Genomic DNA, 22,442 nt, shown 5'->3' on the forward strand with positions numbered 1-22,442 from the left:
CTCTCGTTTCTCTTTTCTCTCTAGCTCTCGTTCTCTTTCTCTCTAGCTCTCGCTCGCTCCTTCTCTTTTTCTCTCTCTCTCTTCTACTCTCTCTGGTTCTTTTCTCTCTAGCTCTCGTTCTCTTTCTCTCTAGCTTCTCGTTCTCTTTCTCTCAGCTCTCGTTTCTCTTTTCTCTCTAGCTCTCTTCTCTTTCTCTCTGCTCCTTCTCTTTTCTCTACTCTCGTTCTCTTCTCTCTAGCTCTCGTTCTCTTTTCTCTTCTCTCTAGCCTCGTTCTGCTCTCTTCTCTTCTTCTCAGCTCTCTTCTCTCTTTCTCTCTACGCTCGTTCTCTTTCTCTCTAGCTCTCGTTCTCTTTTCCTCTAGCTCGTCGTTCTTCTTTTTCTCTCTAGAGCTCTCGTTCTCGCTTCCTCTCTAGCTCTCTTTCTCTTTCTCTCTCTAGCTCTCTTCTCTCTTTTCTCTGCTAGCTCTCGTTCTCCTCTTTTCTCTCTAGCTCTCGTTCTCTTCCTCTCTAGCTCTCGTTCTCTTTTCTCTCTACGCTCTCTTCTCTTCTCTCTCTAGCTCTCGTTCTCTTTTCTCTCTAGCTCTCGTTCTCTTTCCTCTAGCTTCTCGTTCTCTTTTCTCTCTAGCTCTCGTTCTCTTTTCTCTAGCTCTCGTTTCTCTTTCTCTCCTAGCTCTCGTTCTCCTTTTCTCTCTAGCTCTCGCTTCTCTTTTCTCTCTAGCTCTCTTCTTTTTTCTCTCTAGCTCTCGTTCTCTTTTCTCTCTAGCTCTCGTCTCTTTCTCTCTGCTCTTTCTCTTTTCTCTCTAGCTCTTCGTTCCTCTTTTCTCTAGCTCTCGTCTCTTCCTCTCTAGCTCTCGTCTCTCCTCTCTAGCTTCTCGTTCTTTCTCTCTTTTCTCTTTTTTCTCTGTGATCTGATCCAGGTCACACTGATGAGACGAATCAGAATGTGCACAATTAGAAAGTGTGCACACACCACAGACACCCACACACACACACATACACATACACACGAAACACAGACGTATGAGATAGGGAGTACAGAATGGTTCTTCCCAAGAGTCCTGTACCTGAACACACATTCCCCACATACCTTTCTGCAACAGCACCTGGGTGTGTGCTGTCTTAGTCTCTGGGATGAGAAATGCCTTGCAAACATTTAAACTACCCACCAGATTCTAATACCGCCAGTGCACAGTGTCTCCTTATGTCCTGATACACAAAACACTGGCAAATCTCCTGCTGTACTAGAACATACACTACTGAAAACTGCCTGACTCTGTCTCTCGCTCTGTGTTCAGAGGGGCGAACGAGGAGAGAACTTTACATATCTTCTATCCAGCTGTGTGCGTCCTCCCATGCTACCAGAGTTCAGAGATCTGAGACTAGTAAGACACAAACAAGACACCTCCATTGGATGTTGGACGCTTCCATAAGCTATTTGTTCATGATTAGCCTGACCAACCCATCCACATGCATGCTCCGCCCAAAACAAAACGCCCACTAGCCGTTTCTTCTCCACCCACGAGTCTTGATTGCTTTCCTCCCTCGAAATCAATAGAATGTGAACACATTCCTACCGTTACTGAATTATGGTCCCGAAAAACAATGGGTTTGAGGCCAGCATTTGATAATCACCGTTCATGGCTTTGATAACTGGATCCAAATCGGTGATGAAATTTTTTTGTACAAATGCCCCTCATTTTGAAGTCAGCACAAGCGACTTGCGATGGCAGATTTCACGACTGAATGCATTGAGGAGTATACCACCTCAGTCATTGGCTTCATCAATAATGCATCGACAACGTCGTCCCACACGTGGACCCCACAGTGTTCCCCACAGTGACCCCTGGTTGACTGTGTGATAGTGCTCTCCGGTGCGATGTGAGCAAGACCTTTAAACTGGTCAACATTCACAAAGCCGTGGGGCCAGATGGAGTTACCAGACTTGTACTCAAAGCATGCGTGGACCAACTGCTACGAGTGTCTTCACTGACATTTTCAACCTCTCCCTGACCGAGTCTGTAATACCAACATGTTTCAAAACAGACCACCACAGTCCCTGTGCCCAAGGAAGCGAAGGTAACCTGCCTAAATGATTACCGCCCTGTAGCACTCACGTCGTTAGCCATGAAGTGCTTTTTAAAGGCTGGTCATGGCTCACATCAACAGCATTCTCCCGGATACCCTAGACCCACTCCAATTCACACATACCGCCCCAACAGATCCACAGATAGACGTAATCTCAATCGCACTCCACACTGCCCTTTCCCACCTGACAAAAGGAACACCTATGTGAGAATGCTGTGTTCATTGACAACAGCTCAGCGTTCAACACCATAGTGCCCACGAAGCTCATCACTAAGCTAAGGACCCTGGGACTAAACACCTCCCTCTGCAACTGGATCCTGGACTCCTGACGGGGCCCACCAGTGGTAGGTAGAGTAGTAACAATACGTCTGCCCGGATCCTCAAACACTGGGGCCCCTCAGGAGTGTATACTTAGTCCCCTCCCTGTCCTCTTTCTTCCCAGCTGTTCACCCACACTACGTGGCCAATTACGCAGAACTCTACATCCAGATTCCCTTCTCACTGCTAGGTAATATATACACACACACACCTGACATTCCTTCTCACTGCTAGGTAATATATACACACACACACCTGACATTCCTTCTCACTGCTAGGTAATATATACACACACACCTGACATTCCTTCTCACTGCTAGGTAATATATACACACACACAATTGTCACATACACTGGATAGGTGCAGTGAAACGTGCTGTTTTACAGGGTCAGCCATAGTAGTGTTGCGCCCCTGGAGTAAATTAGGGTTTAGTGTCTTTCTCAAGTGAACATAGACAGATTTTCACCTTGTCGACTTGTATATTCAAACCAGCTACCTTTCGGTTACTGGCCCAATGCTCTTAGCGCTAAGATACCCTACTGTCCTTGGTCACACACAAACACCACACACACACACATGAACATTTCCCAGGCAGTCATTTACTCTGTCCCATTTGGTTTTTAGCGTAGTGTTGATTTTGATAGTATTATTTTGTGTGTGTTTGTGTTCAGGCATCAACGAGTTGAACCAGAAGGGGCTGTTTCAGGTCCTGGCTGCCATCTTACATCTGGGCAACGTGGAGATCAAGGACCGAGACTCTGACAGCAGCATCATACCTGTAAGGAGACACCTCCAACCTCTCTGACCTCTAATCTCTATTATTAAACCTCTGACCTCTCCTAATGATTGACTCTTTCTCAAATCGTCTTGACTCACTTCCTCACATCCTCTATCCTCACCTCCTTCTCAAAACCCATTGGAGAAGAAGGTCTGAGGGGAGGGACCTTGGACCTTCTCCAAGATGGTTAAGAAGGTTTAAGGAGATGGAAAGAATAGCAGAAAGACGAATTGAGCAATTGATTGAAATGACCATGAATCCCTCTCTCTCAGCCCAATAACCGCCACCTGACGGTGTTCTGTGAGCTGATGGGCGTGACCTACCAGGACATGTCTCATTGGCTGTGCCACAAGAAGCTGAAGACAGCCCAGGAGACCTACATCAAGCCCATCCCTCGGCTGCAAGCCTCCAATGCCCGCGACGCGCTCGCCAAACACATCTACGCCAAAGTCTTCAACTGGATCGTGGACCATGTCAACAAATCTCTGCGCGCCACCGTCAAACAGCACTCCTTCATAGGAGTCCTGGATATCTATGGGTGGGTGGTGTGTGTGTGTGTGTGTGTGTGTGTGTGTGTGTGTGAGACAGTCACTCTCTGACCTCTCCTCTGCTCTCCAGGTTTGAGACGTTTGAGATCAACAGTTTTGAACAGTTCTGTATCAACTATGCTAACGAGAAACTGCAACAGCAGTTTAACATGGTGAGAAAAGTGTGTGTGTCCTGTCTGAAACTGAACTCCTGTGGTGCCGTTGTCTAAATAACCCTGTTAGTGTGTAAAGGTATTCCAAAATAACAATATAAATAGTTTGATATCTTTGGTTATTGATGCAGAGTAACAATGTGATCCTCTCTGTACATGCTGACCTTCCCTCTCCCTCCTCTTCCTTTCTTCTCCCCTCCCTTTTCGCTCTCCCTTTCCTTTCCTCGCCCTCTCCTTTCCTCTGCCCTCTCCTCTCCTCTTCGCTCCTCTGCCCTCTTCCTTTCCTCTCCTTTCCTCTGCCCTCTCCTTTCCTCCTGCCCTCTCCTTTCCTCTGCCCTCTCCTTCCTCTGCCCTCTCCCCTTTCCACTCCCCTCTCTCCTCCCCTCCTTCCTTTCCTCTCCCTCTTTCTCCTCCCCTCTCCTATCCTCTCCCCTCCTTTCCTTTCCACTCCCCTCTCTTTCCTCTCCTTTCTCTTTCCTCTTTCTCTCCCCTCTCCTCTATCCTCTCCCCTCTCTTCTCCCCTCCTCTCCCTCTTTCTCCTCCTCTTTCTCCTCTTCCTATCCTCTCCCCTCCTTTCCTTTCCACTCCTCTCTCTCTCTCCTCCCCTATTCCTCCTTCCTCTCCTCTTTCTCCTCCCCTCTCCTATCTACAGCATGTGTTCAAGCTGGAGCAGGAGGTAGTATTTGAAGGAGCAGATTCCCTGGACTCTGATGACTTCTATGATAACCAGCCATGTATCAACCTCATAGAGGCCAAGAGGTGGTACTAGACCTGCTGGACGAAGAGTGCAAGGTACACACACACACACACACACACACAACACAATACACATACACATACACACATACACACATACACACATACAATGCAGAGGCGCACACAGACACACACACACACACACACACATATTGCAGAGGCACACATACACACACACATACATAATAGATATATACATACATACAGTGGGGCAAAAAAAGTATTTAGTCAGCCACCAATTGTGCAAGTTCTCCCACTTAAAAAGATGAGAGAGGCCTGTAATTTCATCATAGGTACACTTCAACTATGACAGACAAAATGAGAAAAGAAATCCAGAAAATCACATTGTAGGATTTTTTATGAATTTATTTGCAAATTATGTGGAAAATAAGTATTTGGTCACCTACAAACAAACAAGCAAGATTTCTGGCTCTCACAGACCTGTAACTTCTTCTTTGAGAGGCTCCTCTGTCCTCCACTCGTTACCTGTATTCATGGCACCTGTTTGAACTTGTTATCAGTATAAAAGAACACCTGTCCACAACCTCAAACAGTCACACTCCAAACTCCACTATGGCCAAGACCAAAGAGCTGTCAAAGGACACCAGAACAAAAGTTGTAGACCTGCACCAGGCTGGGAAGACTAAATCTGCAATAGGTAAGCAGCTTGGTTTGAAGAAATCAACTGTGGGAGCAATTATTAGGAAATGGAAGACATACAAGACCACTGATAATCTCCCTCGATCTGGGGGTCCACGCAAGATCTCACCCCGTGGGGTCAAAATGATCACAAGAACGGTGAGCAAAAATCCCAGAACCACACGGGGGGACCTAGTGAATGACCTGCAGAGAGCTGGGACCACCAATAACAAAGCCTACCATCAGTAACACACTACGCCGCCAGGGACTCAAATCCTGCAGTGCCAGACGTGTCCCCCTGCTTAAGCCAGTACATGTCCAGGCCCGTCTGAAGTTTGCTAGAGAGCATTTGGATGATCCAGAAGAAGATTGGGAGAATGTCATATGGTCAGATGAAACCAAAATATAACTTTTTGGTAAAAACTCAACTCGTCGTGTTTGGAGGACAAAGAATGCTGAGTTGCATCCAAAGAACACCATACCTACTGTGAAGCATGGGGGTGGAAACATCATGCTTTGGGGCTGTTTTTCTGCAAAGGACCAGGACGACTGATCCGTGTAAAGGAAAGAATGAATGGGGCCATGTATCGTGAGATTTTGAGTGAAAACCTCCTTCCATCAGCAAGGCATTGAAGATGAAACGTGGCTGGGACTTTCAGCATGACAATGATCCCAAACACACCGCACGGGCAACGAAGGAGTGGCTTCGTAAGAAGCATTTCAAGGTCTGGAGTGGCCTAGCCAGCTCCAGATCTCAACCCATAGAAAATCTTGGAGGGAGTTGAAAGTCCGTGTTGCCCAGCAACAGCCCCAAAACATCACTGCTCTAGAGGAGATCTGCATGGAGGAATGGGCCAAAATACCAGCAACAGTGTGTGAAAACCTTGTGAAGACTTACAGAAAACGTTTGACCTCTGTCATTGCCAACAAAGGGTATATAACAAAGTATTGAGATAAACTTTTGTATTGACCCAAATACTTATTTTCCACCATAATTTGCAAATAAATTCATTAAAAATCCTACAATGTGATTTTCTGGATTTTTTTTCTCATTTGTCTGTCATAGTTGAAGTGTACCTATGATGAAAATTACAGGCCTCTCTCATCTTTTTAAGTGGGAGAACTTGCACAATTGGTGGCTGACTAAATACTTTTTTGCCCCACTGACTGTACATGCAATACATACATACATACATACATACATACATACATACATACATACATACATACATACATACATAATGCAGAGGCGCACACAGACACCCATAACACAGACACACACACATCCAGAGTAACTAYTGTGAACCAGTGTTCTGTGTGTCCAGATGCCTAAAGGTTCAGATGAKTCGTGGGCCCAGAAGCTGTATAACACCCATCTGAAGACCTGCTCTCTGTTTGAGAAACCTCGCATGTCCAACAAAGCCTTCATCATACAGCACTTCGCTGACAAGGTACTGATCACTGTGTGTTGTGTGTGCAGTGTTGATGTCTTGGCTGACCCAGTACTGCTGAGTTCTGTTTTAGTCTCAGTGTCRGGTTACAGAGAGAGGGAAGTGAGCGGGTTCACTCTATGAATAAAATHAATGCTGTTCTGATTGATAATCTGAGTCAAAATTGACAGTTCTGAAAATCACTTTGGATAAAAGTGTCAGCAAAATGACTTTCTTTTCTAACTGTTGTGTCCAGGTGCAGTACCAGTGTGATGGCTTTCTGGAGAAGAACAAGGACACAGTGAATGAAGAGCAGATCAATGTCCTGAAGGCCAGCAAGGTGTGTGTCCCTGCCAAACACACACACACACAAACACACACACACACACACACACACACACACACTGCACGTTCAATGGGTAACACACACACACCGCACATTCAACGGGTAACACACACACATTTGATGACTTTCTCATTAGTGCATATGTTTGACAGTCTGTGTTGTCTCACTGAATGACCTCCGACAGGGAACCCAGTGAAGGTCAGGAGAAACAGCACCCTCTGCTGTCCATGTGGTGTAATGATGATGTGCACACAGTTGGAGACATTTTCTGTCCACCAAATAGGCCTTGCAGTGTGTGTGTGTGTYTGTGTATAAAGACTCACTCTGCCCGTTGTTCTGTTGTAGAGGCCAGCAGCAGCAGAGAGGGGTAAGGGTTAAAACACTCCTTTAACCCCTAACACCTTAAACACACACAGGGTTAACTACACTGGAACAATCATCCATGGCAATACTGTGTGCGTGTATGTGTGTGTACGTGTGTGTGTTGCCATGGAAACCAGCTTGACTAACCAGTAATGGTGTAGAAGTGATAATGACTCTTTAATGAGAATGAAGCTATAGAKATGTAGCATTTCAACCCATCCTCGTGGTTCTGTGTGTGTTTGTGTCGACAATAAACACACATTCCTTCTGTGCCTACCATCAGCAAAGAGACGGCTCAGTCATGTGTTCTGCTGTCTGAGCCGTCAGACATTGTGCCACGTCTATGGTCTGATGCCGTGTTATCATTACAAACAGCCTTGGTCAGCAGACACCATGACACCTACCCTGCCTGTTCTGATGGCCCTTTGATTTGGATTTCTACTTTTATATCAATTATACTTTGAATATGTTTTAGATGTGTGTACTGAAATTATTTTGAATTCCTAGGTTTCTTTCATTTTTGGTTAATCTTTATTTTGTCGTTGTGTTGTTTGTTTTACATCTGTTGTCCATGTGTCTGTCCCGTCATGACAACAACCGTTAAACAGCTAAAGGTAGACATGCTGCCCTCCTCATTTCCCCTCTTTCTGTCTCAACCTTCGTTACTTCTTTCTATCTTACTAACCCACACCATTCATTCTTCCTCACCGTGGTCTCACATCAGCTCAGATGGCACTTAAGTATGTGGTGGGGGGGGGGGGGCTGAACGGACGCAGCAGCACTGGAGACTACCCGGGGCTGAACGGACGCTGCAGCACTGGAGACTACCCGGGGGGGGCGAACGGACGCAGCAGCACTGAGGACTACCCGGGGGGGGGGCTGAACGGACGCAGCAGCACTGGAGACTACCCGGGGGGGGGGGCTGAACGGACGCCAGCAGCACTGGAGACTACCCGGGGGGGGGGCTGAACGGACGCAGCAGCACTGGAGACTACCCGGGGGGGGGGGGGCTGAACGGACGCTGCGAGCACTGGAGACTACCCGGGGGGGGGGCTGAACGGACGCAGCAGCACTGGAGACTACCCGGGGGGCTGAACGGACGCAGCAGCACTGGAGACTACCCGGGGGGGGGCTGAACGACGCAGCAGCACTGGAGACTACCCGGGGGGCTGAACGGACGCTGCAGCACTGGAGACTACCCGGGGGGGGGGGGGGGGGTGAACGGACGCAGCAGCACTGGAGACTACCCCGTGGGGGGGGGGCTGAACGGACGCTGCAGCACTGGAGACTACCCCGGGGGGGGGGGGCTGAACGGACGCTGCAGCACTGGAGACTACCCCGGGGGGGCTGCACTGGCCCTCTCCCCATCTTAACCAACCACAATACAGAGAACACAATAACCAATCGCTTTCTCCTTGAACCATAACATGTACAATGTTCTTTGTTGTCATTTTAGATTGTTAGACAGAAAGGATGGTATGAATAAGCCTCCCACAGATACCTATGGCTAACAATGCAAACTATTAGCTGAGCAAGGTTGTGACGTAACTGTCTGTTGGATGCTGCTACCTTTTTATTTATACAAGTCATAATATATTATTAAGTCAATTAAGAACAGTGTCTTATTTGCAGTAATGTTTGTTTGTGTGTGTGTGTGTGTAGTTGGACCTGCTAGTGGAGCTGTTTCAGGATGAGGAGAAAGTGACCAGTCCGACAGGGACCGCTCCAGGAGGTCGAACACGACTCAGTGTCAAACCAAAACAGATCAGATCTGCTGGAGCAAGCACAAGGAGCACAAGAAGACTGTTGGCTGCCAGGAGACTGATCATAGACACACACACCTACGGACACTCAGACCAGGGTTGGACTTGCCAACCAGAGTCAGAATAGCTGAAATGTTTTTCTCCTCTGTCCTCTCTTCTCTCCCTCTCCTCTGTCTCTGTCCTCTCTTCTCTCTCTCTCCTCTGTCCTCTCTTCTCTCTCTCCTCTGTCCTCTCTTCTCTCTCTCTCCTCTGTCTCTGTCCTTCTCCTTCTCCCTCTCTCCTCTGTCCTCTCTTCCCCTCTCTCCTCTGTCCTCTCTTCTCCCTCTCTCCTCTGTCCTCTCTTCTCCCTCTCTCCTCTTCCTCCTGTAGTTCCGGAACTCTCTGCTATGTTGATGGAAACTCTAAATGCGACCACTCCTCACTATGTTCGCTGCATCAAGCCAACGACCTCAAGTTCCCCTTCACGTGAGTATCTGCATGCTACTCTGGTTAAGTTGCCATAGTACCATCTGACTTGGCAAGAGGATGTTAGGTGAATGTAATTGTGATGTCATGAGGCTGAATGGTTCTCTCCAGGTCTGGTGCGTATGGTTGGATTAACTATGTGAATGTTTGTCTTTAGGTTGACCCTAACATTAGTGGAATGTTGTCTTTAGGTTTGACCCTAACATTAGGAATATTGTCTTTAGGTTTGACCCTAACATTAGTGGAATATGTCTTTAAGTTTGACCCTAATGTTAGGTGTACGTTGTCTTTAGGTTGAGCTGAATGTTGTGTGTGGGTCTGACCCTAACGTTAGGTGAATGTTGTCTTTAGGTTGACCCTAACATTAGTGGAATGTTGTCTTTAGGTTTGACCCTAACATTAGTGGAATATTGGCTTTAAGTTTGACCTGTGTACGTTGTCTTTAGGTTGAGCTGAATGTTGTGTGTGGGTCTGACCCTAACGTTAGGTGAATGTTGTCTTTAGGTTTGACCCTAAGCGAGCGGTGCAGCAGCTCAGAGCCTGTGGTGTTCTGGAAACCATCCGCATCTCAGCCGCAGGCTTCCCATCCAGGTGGACCTACCAGGAGTTCTTCAGTCGTTACCGGGTTCTGATGAAACAGAAGGACGTCCTGTCGGACAGGAGGCTGACCTGTAGGAACGTCCTGGAGAAACTGGTGCAGGTATGAGGGGTCAGGGGTTAGAGGTCAGGCCTGTTTGAGATCAACTACATTGCAATCAGACTGCGCAGAATCAAAGATCTACAAATCATCTTCCGTCCCAATTATTTATGTCAGAGATGGTCAACTCCAGTTCTCGGGGGCCGGAGGGGTGAGACACATTCTCCCCATCCCTAGCAAACCCAGCTGATTAAACTAACTGCATGATGAGTCAGGTCTGTTAGCTGGGGCAAAAGTGTGACACCAATCAGGACCACGACTGGAGTTGCCCATCCCTGATTTATGAGCAATTCTGGACCTCACCTTGCTCAAACTGATCCCCTAAAACAGGATGTTTCTCTCTGTCTCTCTCCAGGACCAGGACAAGTACCAGTTTGGTAAGACGAAGATCTTCTTCAGGGCTGGTCAGGTTGCCTACCTGGAGAAGCTGAGGGCTGATAAGCTGAGGAAGGCGTGCGTCCGCATCCAGAAGACCATCCGCTGCTGGCTGGTACGCAAGAAGTACCTCCGCAAGAAGCATGCTGCCATCACCATCCAGAGATACACCCGCGGACACCAGGCCCGCTGGTCAGTGGAGCACACACCTGTCACTCAGCACCCTCTGGACAATCACGATGCAGATAAAAGTAGTTTAGACTGTATGACTTCCTGAAAAGGAGCAAATCAGAATTGTCTGATGTATTGTAGGAAGTGGGAACATTTTTATAAATATCTATTTGTGATTTGATTGATTTGTTAATCGGATCAGTTGGAGSTTATTGGTGGGTAAATTATGGTAATTCAACAGCATTTTTCACCAATTACCCTGAAAACACTCTCTCCCACACCTCCCCTGTCTCCTCTGTCCCACGTCTCTCCCCTGCCTCTCTCCCTCCCCTCTCTATCTCTCTCCTGCCTCCTCTGTCCCCCTCTCTCACTCTCTCCCTGCCCCAGTCTGGTTAAGTACATGCGTCAGACCCTGGCAGCCATCACTATCCAGAAGTTCCAGAGGATGTGTGTTCAGAGGAAACTGTATCTACAGAAGCAGGCTGCTGCCCTGGTCATGCAGACTATCCTCAGAGCATACATGGCCCGACAGAAATACCAAGGGGTGAGAGACGCATACAGTATACACACACTACATGTTTCTTGTTTGACTCTCTTTGTGGAGGGACATTTGTGGAGATTTGGATAGAAGAACCAACACACACACACACCTAGCACTGCCAGCTAATAGCACAGCTGTCCTGCATGTCTGTCAGCAGTGTGGTTTATAAATAACTCCAGTTCAACGTTGGATGGACTTGGGTCACCCTCATACCTGGACCACTGCCAGGGAATTAGGGGGAAAACTAGGCTGGTGTCTCTCTGGTTACTGGGAGTTAGGGAGAGAACTAGGCTGGTGTCTCTCGTGTCTCTCTGGTTACTGGGAGTTAGGAGAGAACTAGGCTGGTGTCTCTGGTTACTGGGAGTTAGGGAGAAACTAGGCTGGTTCTGTCTCTGGTTACTGGGAGTTAGGGAGAGAACTAGGCTGGTGTCTCTGGTTACTGGGAGTTAGGGAGAGAACTAGGCTGGTGTCTCTGGTTACTGGGAGTTAGGGAGAGAACTAGGCTGGTGTCTCTTGTTACTGGAGTTAGGGAGAGAACTAGGCTGGTGTCTCTGGTTACTGGGAGTTAGGGAGAGAACTAGGCTGGTGTTCTCTGGTTACTGGGAGTTAGGGAGAGAACTAGGCTGTGTCTCTGGTTACTGGGAGTTAGGGAGAGAACTAGGCTGGTATCTCTGGTTACTGGGAGTTAGGGAGAGAACTAGGCGGTGTCTCTGGTTACTGGGAGTTAGGGAGAGAACTAGGCTGGTGTCTCTGGTTACTGGGAGCTAGGGAGAGAACTAGGCTGGTGTCTCTCTGGTTACTGGAGTTAGGGGAGAACTAGGCTGGGTCTCTTGTTACTGGAGTAGGAGAGAACTAGGCTGGTGTCTCTGGTTACTGGGAGTTAGGTAGAGAACTAGGCTGGTGTCTCTGGTTACTGGGAGTTAGGGAGAGAACTAGGCTGGTATCTCTGGTTACTGGGAGTTAGGGAGAGAACTAGGCTGGTGTTCTCTGGTTACTGGGAGTAGTGAGAGAACTAGGCTGGTGTCTCTGTGTTACTGGGAGCTAGGTAGAGAACTGGCTGGTGTCTCTGGTTACTGGGAGCTAGGTAGAGAACTAGGCTGGTGTCTCTGGTTACTGGAGCTAGTAGAGAACTGGCTGGTGTCTCTGGTTACTGGGAGTTAGGGAGAGAACTAGGCTGGTGTTCTCTGGTTTAGTTAGGGAGAGAACTAGGCTGGTGTCTCTGGTTACTGGGAGTTAGGGAGAGAACTAGGCTGGGTTCTCTGGTTACTGGGAGTTAGGGAGAGAACTAGGCTGGGTCTCTTCTGTTACTGGGAGTTAGGAGAGAACTAGGCTGGTGTTCTCTGGTTACTGGGAGTTAGGGAGAGAACTAGGCTGGTGTCTCTGGTTACTGGAGTTAGGGAGAGAAACTAGGCGGTATCTCTGGTTACTGGGAGTTAGGGAGAGAAACTAGGCTGGTGTCTCTCTGGTTACTGGGAGTTAGGGAGAAACTAGGCTGGTGTCTCTGGTTACTGGGAGTTAGGGAGAGAACTAGGCTGGTATCTGTTCTGGTTACTGGGATTAGGGAGAGAACTAGGCTGGGGTCTCTGGTTACTGGGAGTTAGGGAGAGAACTAGGCTGGTGTCTCTGGTTACTGGGAGTTAGGGAGAGAACTAGGCTGGTATCTCTGGTTACTGGGAGTTAGGGAGAGAACTAGGCTGGTATCTCTGGTTACTGGAAGTTAGGGAGAGAACTAGGCTGATGTCTCTTTGGTCACTGGGGCCATGTTAGGGTCAGGAGACATGGCAGTAGTTAGGGACTGTCCCACTGACTGACACACACAGCTGACCTCTTTAACATAACCCTGCCAGGATATCTGTTTGTCTGTGCTTCTGTTTGTCTCTCTCTCTCTGTGTCTCTGACATCACTCGTCTGTTATATTAGGTAGAAGAGTAGACACTAGATAGATCTCTTGTTGTTGTGGATTAACAGCAAGATGAAGCCCAGGAGACCAATAWCAGCTCAGGAACACCAGAATTCTCACATTACATTCACAGGAACTAACTCTCTCTTTCTCCCTCTCTCTCCACAGTTGCTGCGTAACCACAAAGCCGTGTTCATCCAGAAACACGTGCGTGGCTGGCTGGCCAGACAGCGGTACAAGCGATCCCTGCGAGCCATCGTCTATCTGCAGTGCTGCATCAGGAGGATGAAGGCCAAGAAAGAGCTGAAGAAGCTGAAAATCGAGGCCCGCTCCGTTGAACATTTCAAGAAGCTTAACGTTGGCATGGAGAATAAGATCATGCAGCTGCAGAGGAAGTTAGATGAACAGGTGGGGCTCTGTAGAAACCAGGTGGACATTTTGGATCTTTGTGCTGCTGGATAACAAACTCTCTCCTCCAAGAGTGACTGCTCGAATAGAATATGCATCTTCACACATTACATTAACATGATCTCTCTCTCTCCCAGGCTAAAGACAACCGTGTGACTAGCGAGCGGCTGAGCTGTCTGGAGACGTCCCACGCGGTGGAGAGTGACAAGCTGAAGGTAGAGGTGTCTAAGCTGAAGGGGATAGAAGAGGAAGCCAAGAACAACGCCAACCGTGTCACTTCCCTTCTGGAGGAGCTGGAGAGGCTGAGGAAGGAGCTGACCACCACCCAGAAAGAGAAGAAGACCATAGAGGACTGGGCTACCAAGTACAGGGATGAGATGGAAAAGGTGAGGGATGAGGAGGGTGGTGGGATAGAAAACGGCTCACTCTAGTCATCTCTTCATCTTGTCTCCTCCAGTCACTTCTCAGATATATTTCAGTTAAATGGCTCCCTTTCATACATCGTTCCCATAGTGGCCCTATAGAAGTGTGACAAGTTTGTATAAGAATGTGTAATGTGTGTCGTGGTTCAACGGTTTAGGACCCAGGGGAATCTACTGCAGACTGGGCATATGGCGGGCTGGGAGGCCATTGCCTTGGTGCAGGTGAGACCGGTAGACTAGTGTAGTGTGGGTGTGTAGGTAAGACAGGTAGGCTAGTGTCGTGTGGGTGTGTAGGTGAGACCGGTAGACTAGTGTAGGTGAGACCGGTAGACTAGTGTAGTGTAAGTGAGAAAGGTGTGGTGTGAGTGAGACAGGTAGACTAGTGTGGATGTGGTAGGTGAGACAGGTAGGCTATGTTAGTGTGGGTGTGTAGGTGAGACAGGTAGGCTGGTGTATGGTGGGTGTGTAGGTGAGACAGGTAGACTAGTGTGGGTGTGTAGGTGAGACAGGTAGAGTAGTGGTGGGTGTGTAGGTAGACAGGTAGACTAGTGTAGTGTGGGTGTGTAGGTGAGACAGGTAGACTAGTGTGTTGTGTAGTTAATAGCAGGTAGACTAGTGTGGTTGTGTAGTAATAGCAGGTAGACTAGTGTAGTGTGGGTGTGTAGGTGAGACAGGTAGACTAGTGTAGTGTGGTTGTGTAGTTAATAGCAGGTAGACTAGTGTAGTTGGTGTGTGTAGGTGAGACAAGTAGACTATGTAGTGTGGGTGTGTAGGGAGACAGGTAGACTCTGTGGTGTGGTTGTGTAGTTAATAGCAGGTAGACTAGTGCTAGCTGTGCAGTACAGTAAGCAGTCCTCCAGAAGCCCAGTGAAATCAACTAAACCCAATGTCCCGACAGTCCAGACCTGAGTCAGATACAGAACATCTGTCAAATACTGAAGATGCACTTGATTTGTTCACCCTGTACACTGGAACCAATGAAATGTTCTAAACGCCCCCACCTCTGCACACTGGTCCAGCAAATCAAGTACACCTTTAAGTATTTGAAACTATTTGGACCCAAATCTGCTAGTGTTCTCAAATCACAATGTGATGGATTACTGGAACCAATAGGCTGTGGTAGACTTTGATTGAAGTATTTTCTCCTGTGTGTGAAGATGGTAGCAGAGCTGAAGCAGCAGAATTGGTCTGCTAAGACCGAGAAAGACGACCTGAACGCGAATGATCAAGGAACAGAGCCAGCAGATGACAGGTACCAACCATTCACTAGCTTTAGACCAATCACAATTCACTGTTACTATATTTAGACGCAATCACATTCCGTGTTAATACTTTTAGATCAATCACATTCATTGTTGAAGTTCCATACAGAGAATTGATGATACGTTCCCCACACGCTGCTGAACTTGTCTTCTTTCTCCTCTCTCTCCCCCTTTCCCTTCTTCTCTCTGTGCTCTCTCCTCCCCATCTCCACCTCCTCCCCCTTTCCCTTCTTCTCTCTGTGCTCTCTCCTCCCCATCTCCACCTCTCCCCCCTTCCCTTCTTTCTCTCTGTGCTCTCTCCTCCCCATCTCCACCTCCTCCCCTTTCCCTTCTTCTCTCTGTGCTCTCTCCTCCCCATCTCCACCTCCTCCCCCTTCCTCTTCTTCTCTGTGTGCTCTCTCCTCCCCATCTCCACCTCCTCCCCTTTCCTTCTTCTCTCTGTGCTCTCTCCTCCCCATCTCCACCCTCCTCCCTTTCCCTTCTTCTCTTGTCTCTTCCTCCCAATCTCCACCTCCTCCCCCTTTCCCTTCTCTCTCTGTGCTCTCTCCTCCCCATCTCCACCTCCTCCCCTTTCCCTTCTTCTCTCTGTGCTCTCTCCTCCCCATCTCCCACCTCCTTCCCCCTTCCCTTCTTCCTCTCTGTGCTCTCTCCTCTGCCATCTCCACTCCTCCCCCTTTCCTTCTTCTCTCTGTGCTCTCTCCTCCCCATCTCCACCTCCTCCCCCTTTCCTTCTTCTCTCTGTGCTCTCTCCTCCCCATCTCCACCTCCTCCCCCTTTCCCTTTCTTCTCTCTGTGCCTCTCCTCCCCATCTCCACCTCCTCCCCTTTCCCTTCTTCTCTCTGTGCTCTCTCCTCCCCATCTCCATCTCCTCCCCTTTCTTCTTCTCTGTGTGCTCTCTCCTCCCCAATCTCCACCTCCTCCCCCTTCCCTCTCTTCTCTCTGTGCTCTCTCCTCCCCATCTCCACCTCCTCCCCTTCCCTTCTTTCTCTGTGTGCTCTCTCTTACCCCATACTCCACCTCCCCCCCTTTCAGAAAAAATGACTCGTGCATTAGCGGAGGAGACTCAGCAGTGAGAGCGATCTGAACGAGGAGAGGTCTCGCTACCAGGAACCTCCTAACAGAACACCTGAGACTGGAGGAACGCTACGACGACCTCAAGAAGGAAATCACTCCTTCTGTGGGTAGGAGGCTAACGCATAGCATGTGCAACATTTTCACACTCACAAACACTGGCGACAAACCAGACCTACACAACACTCACAACCACTGGACCAAACCAGACCACACACAACTCACAAACACTGGACCAAACCAGACCACACACACTTCACAAACACTGGGACCGAGCGCACAGACCATACACACTCCACAAACACTGGACCGAACCAGACCACACACACTCACAACAACACAGGACCGAACCAGACCACTCACAAACACTGGCACCGAACCAGACCACTCACAAACACTGGACCGAACCAGACCACTACACAACACTGCGACCAAACCAGCACCACACACCAGAACACTGACCGATCACAAACACTAGACCGAACCAGACCACACACACTCACAAACACTGGACCGAACCAGACCACACACACTCACAAACACTGGACCAAACCAGACCACTCACAAACACTGGACCAAACCAGACCACTCACAAACACAAACACTGGACCAAACCAAACCAGACCACACACACTCACAAACACTGGACCAAACCAGACCACACATACTTACACACACGCCACACTGCCCCGCCATACTACACGCACACACACCAAACAAACACACACTAACGTCCCCTTGCCCKTCCTTTCTCCAGAGCGTGCCCAAGCCCGGCCACAGGAGAACAGACTCCACCCACAGCAGCAACGGATCAGAGTGCACCTACAACTCCGAGTTCGCCGAATCAGAAGAAAGTTCCCGACATGGAGAAGTGAGTGGGGCGGGACTTAGAAAGGAACTTCCTCTCACCATTAGAAAATGTTACAAAAAACTTGTTTATGTTGCTTCAACCTGTTCTGTAGTTATTTTAACAGTTATTACAACTACAACCCTGCAGAATTGGTCGTCATTCAGTAAAACACTTTCTGTAATGTTTTAGGATTGACAGCTAATGTCTTTAATTCCCATGACGATGCCCCAAAGCTCCGCCTGTCAGTGTCATTCCTGTCTCTGACCTCACTTCCTGTTGTGACAGGATGTGACCCGGGGCATGGACACATCTCTGACTCTGAAGCTGCAGAAGCGCGTGACCGAGCTGGAGCAGGAGAAATCCTCTCTCCGCAACGAGCTAGAAAACAAGGAGGAGCAGTTCCAGCGGGCTAGAGTCAGGGTACAGCCACAGTAATACACAATATTACTACAATACTATGCTGTATTACAACCACAGTCTTACTTACTTTACTGTCGGACCTCTCTGTCTGTCAGGATGATGAGGAGCATAAGAAATCACGTGGAGCAGAACTGGAGTACGAGTCTCTCAAGGTATTGTATAGATATCCAATCTACTCATATCTACGGTAGTGGGTAGGGGCTAGGACTTAGGTGGGCAACAGCTCGTGGCTCAAGGGCCCCGGGGGCCGCCAGTTGCCCATCACGGGGCTAGGGGTTGATTTTGGGACTGCATTTTCTGGGTGAGTGTGTTGTATACATAGATGATTAGAGATCTCTAGATGGATATAACCCATTTTAGCATTGACATTGCCATCTCTATGGGTGTGTATTAACTCTCTGTCTGCCGCCGGCGGTATCCATCTTTAATCCACAGCGCCAGGAGCTGGATTCCGAGAACAAGAAGTTGAAGCACGACCTGACCGCCATGAGGCAGAGCCTGCTGGGTAATGCAGGCGCTGGGGCGGGGGCACCAGGAAGTCCACCCTACAAAGTTCTCATGGACCAACTGAACTCCTCGTGCGAGGAGCTGGAGGTGCGGAAAGAGGAGGTGCTGATTCTACGATCTCAACTGGTCTCACAGAAGGAGGCCATGCAGCACAAGGTAGGAGACATGGAGGGACCCACACACACACACACACACACACACACGTACACGGACATGTGCAAACACACACATGCACACTGACCCATGCACAGACACGCATATATACACACAGTCTCGCAGATATATATACACATACACACACGTGAAACCTTTTCATGTCTGTCCACTGCACTATCAATGCTTCTAACACTCCAGTCTCTTCTCTCCTTCTATCCCTCTCTCCTCTCTTCTCTCTCCTGCCATGCCTTCCTAAAGGATGAGAAGGTACTAGAACTCTGCTGACTGCATGCTCTGGGAATGACTAGCTTAAACACATACACACGTGCCACTGATTTATTTGCATGTAACACCACCGTATGTATGGTCTTTAGATTCACAATACTGGATGGGTCAAGATTAAAGTGGAATAATAGTGTCATAATGTCTCTGTTCTCTGCCTGATGCTCTGTTGTCTTCTCTACATGTGAATGTGGTTKTTTTCCTCTCTCATCCCCCTCCATGTCATCCCTCTCTCCAGGAGACAATGACAGAGCCAGTGCACTATGCAGAGGATGTCCATAAGATGAAGGACTCTGGTGCAATCACTCAGGCTTATCTAGGACTCAAAGAGACCAACAGGTACATCTCTCTCTCTCTTTTTCTCTTTTGCTTTCCCTCCCCCATCCCTCTATCGCCTTCTCTCTGTATCTCCTCTCTCTCTCTCTTGCTTTCTCTCTCTCCCCTTCTCTTCGCTTTCCCTCTCCTTCTCGCTTTCTCTCTCTCCCTTTCTCTCTTTCGCTTTCTCTTTTATTCTTTCCTTCCCCCTCTATCTCTTTCTCTCTCCCCTTCTCTTTCGCTTTCCCTCCCCCTCTATCTCCTTCTCTTTCTCTCTCACATTCTTTCATTTTCTTTCTTTCGCTTTCCCTCCCCCCTGTCTGTKACCCCCTTCCCTCGTTCCCTTCCTCCCCCCAGAGGTCCACAGAGGACTCATTACAGTACAAGCTCCCCACCAGTATGTCTGATGTACTCCATGAGTACACTCAGTGTGTGTGAGATCTGTTTGAGAACTGTGTGTGTGAACTCCTCTCTCTGTTTTGCGCAGATCTCCCAGGTTCTTGCATAAACCACTAGAAGCCAATGAGCTCCTAAATCGGCTCAGGTAACCAATCAGATGTGTCCTTTGCATCGTGAGGCGGAGCATGCGTGGCCACGCTGACCAATGGGGATTGAGCAAGACTGAGCGGAGGCTTTTTATTGGATAGGATAATATAGTTGATGATGGCTGGCTGATATTGAATCTATATTAATGATATATTATGTAGGTGATAAAACTAGATTTGCTTCAGTAGCAATGGGTCTGCTTGTTTTGCACGCCGGGCGATGCCTAACCTGTACTGTACTGTAAGTGGCGAAGGCGGCATAAGCTGCCTGCTAACTAGTATGATGATGACGCTAAGCTAGGTTAGCCTGCGTAATATTGGTTATCGAACTAGCATGGTAATTAAGCTAAGCTAGGTTAGCCTACATAGCATTGGTAATCTAACAACGATGTTGAAGCTAAACCAGGTTAGCCTCCGTATGGGTTGAAGTTTGAAGGCATGAATGATGTACAGACTCTTAATTACTAATCAGCTCCTATGAAATGTCTTCTTCTGCATGGAACCAAACCTGCATCTTTACCAACCGTGTGTTTCCCTGTGTTGTGTTTTGTTAGTTCCATCATGTTGCTACCACCCTGTGTGTTACGTTCCATTAAGAATCCTTGTCATTTCAGACTTTTATCATTTTGCTTGTTCTCTACCAGGGGTTGGAACCAAAATTATTTTCCAATTGTTTTGTTCTGACTAGAACCATAKATTTTTTTGTTCCGACCAGCAAAATAAAGTTCTGAACCGGTTCGAACACAACAAAAAGCAAAGATTAATACCATTCCTTTCTGTTCCTGTATAAACCTCTGAAATTGACTTAAAAAAAAAAAAATTTAGCTCGACATTAAATTACTTCACCAATCAGTGAGGATATAGCAACTTTCTATGGAGCGGGCAAGCTGTTTACATGCATTGGACAGACGAATGTAGGGCGTTGGATGAGACTGACATTTTCCGGGTGGGGAGAGAGCGAGAGAGGGTGGAGGAGMGTTGGRTTGAAACGGTGGGCATCTTMTTATGACATGCATCATCTGAATTAGGCCCACAGAATTAAACCTTCGGAAGAGCGGCTTATATGAAGGAACTTTGAATGTCTTTGAACTTCACAAAGTTGTCTTAACATTGGACCAGCTAGCTGGTATGTGCAGAGCGGCACCAGAATTCAAATAAAAACACGTTTTACTTTTTCTAGTTAGTAAATCCAATGTGAAACATGATAACTATAGTATCCTTAACTAGCACTGAAAAGGTTAATCGATTCTTCTCTGATTGTAAATCTCTCTCCCTAATTTCTGAATCAGACCTGTAACGTCAGTAGGCTACTAGACAATTTTTCAGAGGGGGAGGGGCAGGTAGCCTACACACGRGCACACTGGAATACTTGTCTGTCAGGCGGACACTGGAATACTTGTCTGTCAGGCGGACACTGGAATACTTTTCTGTCAGTCGGACACTGGAATACTTTTCTTAGTGACAGAGTGTGAGGGCTTTGCATATGCACTTTGTTAAGTTTTTTGTGGGACTGAAAAACAATGCATGGAAAATAAAATTACGTTATTAACCGGTTCCATGCTTTTAAAATAATGGTTCTGTTCCGGAACAGTATAGATCACTTTTGTTCTGATTCTGTTCCTTGAAAAATGTCTTTATTTTCCAGTTGTCGGTTCTGTTCCCTGAACTGGTTCCAACCCCTGTTCTAAACACACATTGATTCAGAATACTAAGCACAACAAGCTGACACACAAACAGCATGAGACTGCACCACCCCACCTCCCCTAGTCCACCACCGCCCCATCTCCTCTAGTCCACCACCACCCCACCTCCCCTAGTCCACCACCACCCCACCTCCCTCACCTATACGTCCACCACCACCATCTCCCCTAGTACCACCACCACACCCATCTCTCTAAAGTCCACCACCACCCCACCTCCAATAGTCTCACCCACCCCAACCTCCCATTAGTCACCAACAAACCAATCTCTCTAGTCACCACCCACCGCCACCTCATAGTCCACCACCACCCACCTCCATTCAGTCCACCACCAACCCCAATCTCCTCTAGTCCACCACCAACCCACCTCCCCTAAGTCCACCAACCACCCCACCTCCACTAAGTCCACCACCACCCACACTCCCCTAGCCACCACCGACCCACCCCCATAGTCCACCACACCGCCATCTCCTACTAGGTCTCATCCACCACCCCATCTCCTCTAGTCCACCACCGACCACCCTCCCCTAGTCCACACCACCCACCTCCCCATAGTCCACCACCACCCCATCTCCTCTAGTCCACCACCCCCATCTCCGCTAGTCCAACCACCCCACTCCCCATAGTCCACCACCGCCCCATCCTCCTCTAGTCCACCACCACCCCACCTCCCCTAATGTCCACACCACCCCACCTCCCTAGTCCCACCACCCCCATCTCCTAGTCCACCACCACCCATCTCCTCTAGTCCACACCACCCGCACCAGTCCCCTAGTCCACCACCATCCCACTTCCCACCCCTCCCTAGTAACCACCACACCCACTCCTCCTAGTCTCAACCCACACCCCCACCTCCCACTAGTCCACCACACACCCACCTCCCCATATCCACCACCACCCACTCCTCTAGTTCCACCACCAACCACCTCCCCAGCACACCCATCCCCTAGTCCACCACCACCCCACCTCGACCCTATCCACCCTCTACCCCAACCCCAGCCACCACCCCCCCCATGTCCACCACCACCCTCTCCTCTAGCCCCAACCAACTCTCAATCTAAACTCCCACCAACCCTAGTCACCACAACCGCCTAACCCCTAGATCACCACCACCCATCTCCTCTAGTCCACACCATCCCACTCCCTGCTCACCACCCCCATCCCTGAAGTCCACCC

General features: G+C 48.6%; 1 pseudogene; it reads left to right on the plus strand.

Moving 5' to 3' along the window:
• LOC112078000 (unconventional myosin-Va-like) overlaps positions 1–22,442 on the plus strand; it is a 34,948-nt pseudogene that overhangs the window by 946 nt on the left and 11,560 nt on the right.

Source organism: Salvelinus sp. IW2-2015, unplaced genomic scaffold (assembly GCF_002910315.2).
Source record: "Salvelinus sp. IW2-2015 unplaced genomic scaffold, ASM291031v2 Un_scaffold5135, whole genome shotgun sequence".
NCBI classification, from domain to species: Eukaryota; Metazoa; Chordata; class Actinopteri; order Salmoniformes; family Salmonidae; genus Salvelinus; species Salvelinus sp. IW2-2015.